The sequence below is a fragment of the Anolis sagrei genome, chromosome 2 (genome assembly GCF_037176765.1).
Source record: "Anolis sagrei isolate rAnoSag1 chromosome 2, rAnoSag1.mat, whole genome shotgun sequence".
Lineage (NCBI taxonomy): Eukaryota > Metazoa > Chordata > Lepidosauria > Squamata > Dactyloidae > Anolis > Anolis sagrei.
Genome location: NC_090022.1, coordinates 6,107,842 through 6,114,983, shown reverse-complemented (window position 1 = coordinate 6,114,983; position 7,142 = coordinate 6,107,842).

Genomic DNA, 7,142 nt, shown 5'->3' with positions numbered 1-7,142 from the left:
ATCTAACCTCCATAGGAAGGGCATTCCACAGCCGAGGGGCCACCACAGAAAAGGCCCTGTCTCTCGTCCCCGCCAGCCGCACCTGTGAAGCAGGCGGGATAGAGAGCAGGGCCTCCCCAGAAGATCTTAGGGTCCTGGTGGGCTGATAGGCCGAGATACGTTCAGATAGGTAGGTTGGGCCAGAACCATTTAGGGCTTTAAAGGCCAACGCCAGCACTTTGAATTGAGCCCGGTAGCAAATCGGCAGCCAGTGGAGCTGGTGCAGCAGAGGAGTTGTGTGCTCCCTGCGCTCCGCTCCTGTTAGTATCATGGCTGCCGCCCGTTGGACTAATTGGAGCTTCCGAGCCGTCTTCAAAGGCAACCCCACGTAGAGAGCATTGCAGTAGTCTAAACGGGATGTAACCAGAACGTGGACTACTGTGGCCAAGTTTTTGATCTTTTTTGAGACTGTCTCCTTCCTTACGTGCTCCCTTGATGTGGACCTAAGAATTAAGACCCAATTTAGGGTCTCTAACAGTACTATTAGACTGCCTTTTTACCAGTTTGGGATTCAAGTGGCTTACAAAAGATACAAAATGCATCATCAATATTCATGAAATCAAAAAGTTAAAAGATTATTAAACTTCCAAAAATTAAACCATCTAAAATCATCAACTGTCAAAAGGAAACGGCACTACAGAAACAACAGAAAGTCCAACACCTTGCTGCATAGACACACCTCTCTGTTGCCTGAAGGCATCCTCTGTTTGGGAGGTGTTAACTGGCATTTGATTGTTTGTTGTCTGGAGTTTCCCTGTTTCTGAGTAGTACTTCTTATTTCCTGTCTTGATTCTGGTGTTTGTTAATACTGGTAGCCAGATTTTGTTAATTTACATGGTTTCCTCCTTTCCGTTGAGACTGTCTACATGCTTGTGGATTTCAATGGCTTCTTTGTGTAGTCTGATATAATAGAATCATAGAATCAAAGAGTTGGAAGAGACCTCCTGGGCCATCCAGTCCAACCCCATTCTGCCAAGAAGCAGGAATATTGCATTCAAATCACCCCTGACAGATGGCCATCCAGCCTCTGTTTAAAAGCTTCCAAAGAAGGAGCCTCCACCACACTTCAGGGCAGAGAGTTCCACTGCTGAACGGCTCTCACAGTCAGGAAGTTCTTCCTCATGTTCAGGTGGAATCTCCTCTCTTGTAGTTTGAAGCCATTGTTCCATTGTGTCCTAGTCTCCAAGGAAGCAGAAAACAAGCTTGCTCCCTCCTCCCTGTGGCTTCCTCTCACATATTTATACCTGGCTATCATATCTCCTCTCAGCCTTCTCTTCTTCAGGCTAAACATGCCCAGCTCCTTAAGCCGCTCCTCATAGGGCTTGTTCTCCAGACCCTTTCGAAATATATTGAAAAATCTAGGAAGCAGCCACCAGAGAGGCCAAAAAAGAATACAATTCCTCATTGATAGCTTCCGTCAGATCTCGACCTGCTCAAATATTTTAAATTGTTCGTAACATCACAAATCCAACCCATCCGGCGAAAGATGTGGCTAGTCAAGATATTACAGCAGAGACTTTCCGGAGCCACTTCATAAATAAGATCAATGTGCTCCGCGAAGGGCTACCTCCCACAGAGAACACATTGAGGGAACTAAAAGCCTCCTGGCCATTTAGTGGCCAATTTCTTGAACATTTTGTGTCATTAGAAATGGAAGACTTGGAAAAGACACTAGCTGCCGCAAGACCAACCACCTGCTCCCTCGATCCTTGCCCCTCCTGGTTGGTTAAGGAGTGCTGGGAGGGACTACGAGATCCCTTAAGGAGCATCATCAACAGCTCCTTGGAGCAAGGAATTTTTCCAGATTGCCTTAAAGAAGCAGTGGTCCACCCTCTCCTGAAAAAACCAAGCCTTGATGCTGCTATACCTAGTAACTATTGCCCAGTTTCAAACCTTCCGTTCTTGGGCAAGGTGATTGAACGGACAGTGGCGGGGCCGCTACAGCAATTCTTAGATGAGACTGCAGGTTTGGACCCCTTTCAATCAGGCTTTCGTTCAGGTCATGGGACAGAGACTGTCTTGGTAGCTATTACTGACGAAATTCGTCGTCAGTTAGACTGAGGCGGATCAGCGCTATTGGTACTCTTGGACCTCACAGCTGCATTTGACACCGTGGACCATGACTTGCTGATTCATCGATTGGCTCTGTCTGGTGTATGAGGTTTAGCCCTCAAATGGTTCAATTCATTCCTCCGGGACCGGAGACAGAGGGTGGAGTGGTCAGGCCAAAGCTCTGAGAGCTCCTGCCTTTGCTGTGGAGTTCCCCAGGGTGCTATCCTCTCGCCCCTGTTATTTAACATTTACATCCAACCACTTGCTGGACTGGTGCAGAGCTTTGGCATAGAGTGCTACCAGTATGCAGATGATACCAAGCTACTCTTGCGTCTCGAACCTGGGACAACCATGATTCCTGAGAACTTTAAGCTGTGTTTGGAAGCAGTGATGAGTTGGCTACGAGCAAGCAGACTAAAAGTGAATCCTGCAAAAACTGAGATACTCTGGCCCGGCCAGCCGCCAGAATTAACCCAGTCTCTGCCTGATTTCGATGGGGAAGCTCTGGTTCCGTCTGCCACTGTTCAAAGCCTTGGGGTTGTGTTGGATTCATCGCTGACAATGAGGAAGGAAGCAGGCCTTTTTTCATTTTCGCCAGGCAAGGAAACTGGCATCCTACCTTTTGGTAGAAGCATTGGCAACAGTAATCCACACAACAGTCACCACGAGGTTGGACTATTGCAACGCCTTATATGCCGGCCTTCCGAAGTCAACGACCCAGAAGATTCGGATGGTCCAAAATGCGGCAGCCAGGCTGCTAGCGGGAGCATCTGTAAGATCACATATTACACCGATTCTGCAACAACTGCATTGGCTACCAATAGAACATCGGATCTCTTACAAGATACTGATCCTGACATTTAGAGCTCAAAATGGCCAAGGACCTTGATATCTTAGGGACCGCCTCATTCCTCTTCTCCATCAGTGGTCACCTCGATCCACCCAGGAAAATCTCCTCTACATACCGGGTCCTAGGGAGGCACATTTGGAAGCTACAAGGCGTAGAGCTTTGTCGACCTATGCTCCAATTCTGTGGAACTCATTGCCTCCATATATTAGAGCAATGTCGGAGTTGCGACCTTTTGTAAAGGCGCTCAAGACTTGGCTGTTTGGTTGTGCATTTGGGTAACCGGATCAAATTTTGCCATAGTGACTGCTGAATGTTTTTATGTTGAATGTTTTTATGTAGAATGTTTTTATATTGAATGTTTTATATTGTGTATAAGCTATTTTAAATTGTAAGTCACTCGGAGCACCTTGGTGTAGAGCGACTAATTAAGAAATAAAGTGATGATGATGATGATGATGATGATGATACCAAGCCACCTTCCCTCTCTCCTGAGGAATCTGTACAAGGACCAAGTAGCAACAGTCAGAACTGACCACGGAACAACAGACTGGTTCAAGATTGGGAAATGCGTACGGCAAGGCTGCATACTCTCACCCAACCTTTTAAACGTGTATGCAGAACACATCATGTGAGGATGTGCGGTGCTTAGAATCATAGAATCATGGAATCATAGAATCAAAGAGTTGGAAGAGACCTCCTGGGCCATCCAGTCCAACCCCCTGCCAAGAAGCAGGAATATTGCATTCAAATCACCCCTGACAAATGGCCATCCAGCCTCTGCTTAAAAGCTTCCAAAGAAGGAGCCTCCACCACACTCCGGGGCAGAGAGTTCCACTGCTGAACGGCTCTCACAGTCAGGAAGTTCTTCCTAATGTTCAGATGGAATCTCCTCTCTTGTAGTTTGAAGCCATTGTTCCGCGTCCTAGTCTCCAAGGAAGCAGAAAACAAGCTTGCTCCCTCCTCCCTGTGGCTTCCTTGAGGAATGCAAGGATGGGGTGAAAATTGCTGGAAGAAACATTAACAACCTCAGATATGCAGATGACACCACTCTGATGGCCGAAAGCGAGGAGGAGCTGAGGAGCCTTCTAATCAAGGTGAAAGAAGAAAGCACAAAAGCCGGGTTGCAGCTAAACATAAAAAAAAAAAACAACAGGATTATGTCAACAAGAATGATTGACTACTGGAAAACAGAGGGAGAAAACGTGGAGGCCGTGACAGACTTTGTATTTCTAGGTGCAAAGATTACTGCAGATGCAGACTGTGGCCAGGAAATCAGAAGACGCTTCCTTCTTGGGAGGAGAACAATGTCCAGTCTCGATAAAATAGTGAAGAGTAGAGACATCACACTGGCAACAAAGATCCATTGCCTAGTCCAAGCCATGGTCTTCCCTGTAGTCACCTACGGATGTGAGAGCTGGACCTTAGGGAAGGCTGAGCGAAGGAAGATCGATGCTTTTGAGCTGTGGTGTTGGAGGAAAGTGCTGAGAGTGCCTTGGACTGCGAGAAGATCCAACCAGTCCATCCTCCAGGAAATAAAGCCTGACTGCTCATTGGAGGGAAGGAGACTAGAGGCAAAGTTGAATTCCTTTGGCCACATCATGAGGAGACAGCAAAGCCTAGAGAAGACAATGATGCTGGGGAAAATGGAAGGTAAAAGGAGGAGGGGCCGACCAAGGGCAAGATGGATGGATGGCATCCTTGAAGTGACTGGACTCACCTTGAAGGAGCTGGGGGTGGTGACGGCTGACAGGGAGCTCTGGCGTGGGCTGGTCCATGAGGTCACGAAGAGTCGGAGACGACTGAACGAATGAACAACAACAAAAGTTTTATGACTACAAATATCTATATCTATACACACGCATACAGTGGAACCTCAACTTACAAGTGTCCCTACTTACAGTCTTTTGACTAACAAGCTGTTGCTTGTCTGATTTTTTGATCCGGGTAATGAGCCCCTTCCAAAATAGTGGCTGTGCTGGGAGATAGAGGTGGGTTCAAGCTGGGAGGGATGGAGGAAGGGAAGGGCCTTGGCATGGATGATGGTGGGGAGGCTGAGAAGAAGCCTCCAAAGGGCAGACAGTGACACGGAGGAGGTCGAGTGGGGGCCCCTCAGGGAGGGAGAAAGTTAGGAAGGAAGGATGGACTGACAAGCCCCTGAACCCAATGGGGCCTTGGAAAATGGGTTTAATTTGTTTTGTGGCCAAGCTCTGGAATGCATTAATAGCATTTCAATGGGGAAATTTGCTTTGACCACACTCTGGGGCAGAGAGTTCCACTGCTGAATGGCTCTCACAGTCAGGAAGTTCTTCCTCATGTTCAGATGGAATCATCTCTCTTGTAGTTTGAAGCCATTGTTCCATTGCGCCCTAGTCTCCAGGGAAGCAGAAAACAAGCTTGCTCCCTCCTCCCTGTGGCTTCCTCTCACATATTTATACATGGCTATCATATCCCCTCTCAGCCTTTTCTCCTTCAGGCGAAACATGCCCAGCTCCTTAAGCCGCTCCTCATAGGGCTTGTTCTCCAGACCCTTGATCATTTGAGTCGCCCTCCTCTGGACACATTCCATCTTGTCAATATCTCTCTTGAATTGTGGTGCCCAGAATTGGACACAATATTCCAGGTGTGGTCTAACCAAAGCGGAATAGAGCATGGGGAGCATGACTTCCCTAGATCTATAATCACCCCAAATCCCCACCTGTCCTGAATACATAGTTGGCCATGTTTGGTCCAAATATGATGTTGACTGCCTACAGTGCTTTCTGGATCCAGGTAAACAACAACTACCATTTGAAAAGGGCCATCATTCCCCAATCCCTGCCTGTATGCACTGTTGGGCACCTTGGCTCTATGTGCCAAGTCTGGTCCAGATCTAGCGTTGGCTTGGCTCAATGCCCTGTTATTATTATTATTATTATTATTATTATTATTATTATTATTATTAACAGTTCTTCTACATTAAAATGAAGTTAGGTATGCTACTAATATGCTGCCTCCATAGGCAGAATATGTAATTTAGAGCCTGTATCTTTAAGAATAAAGGAGGGGTAAGGAGCTTTAGCTTTAGAACTTTGGGAATGACAATTAGAATGACAGCTGATTGGGGATTTCTGTTCAGTTTATGCAGTTTTCAACCATGAAGGGAGTGAAAAATGTATCTAGAAGTTGAATGACAGACCAGAGACTTAGTTGACTAGCAATGGTTTCCGTCCATCGGGACATCACTATCAAACCAGAAAAAGTAATTGACAAATTGAAGAAAATAAGACTGTTGCTGTAAAGTAAAAATAAGTCAAGAAGTATTCTGAAAATTTTGTTAATGAAAGTAAATAAATAACATTTATTATTTAAACTGTTATGTTTCTTCATCTCATGATCTGACCACCATGCTCAATATATCCCCCCCCCCCTTTTTTTTGTTGTGTCAGGAGCGACTTGAGAGATTGCAAGTCGCTTCTGGTGTGAGAGAATTGGCCGTCTGCAAGGACGTTGCCCAGGGGATGCCCAGATGATTTGATGTTTTTATCATCCTTGTGGGAGGCTTCTCTCATGTCCCCGCATGAGGAGCTGGAGATGATAGAGGGAGCTCATCCTCCTCTCCCCGGATTTGAACCTGCGACTTGTCGATCTTCAGTCCTGCCGGCACAGGGGTTTAACCCACTGTGCCATTGGGGGCTCCTTAATATATCCCATTTGCATTGGGATAACAATACACAAGGTTTGCTAGGGTAGATCCTCTCTCACTCAGACGCAGCTTCCCTCCCCCCCCCTCCCCCCGAGGCTATGGGCTTGGACATGACTAAATGTTATGGAATCATGGGGTGTGAAGTTTTGTGAAGCACCCACACTCTTTGGCAGAGTGCTTTGAATGCGATTTTCCTGCTTCTTGTCAGAATAGGGTTGGACTGGACGGCCCCTGAGGTCTCTTCCAACTCTAGGATTCTAGGATTCATCTCCTTTCTCCTTTCTTCAGGCATGTTTAGCCTGAAGAAGAGAAGGATGAGAGGAGATATGATAGCCATGTATAAATATGTGAGAGGAAGCCACAGGGAGGAGGGAGCGAACTTGTTTTCTGCTTCCCTGGAGACTAGGACGCAATGGAACAATGGCTTCAAACTACAAGAAAGGAGATTCCACCTGAACATGAGGAAGAACTTCCTGACTGTGAGAGCCATTCAGCAGTGGAACGAAGATGTGAGATTCA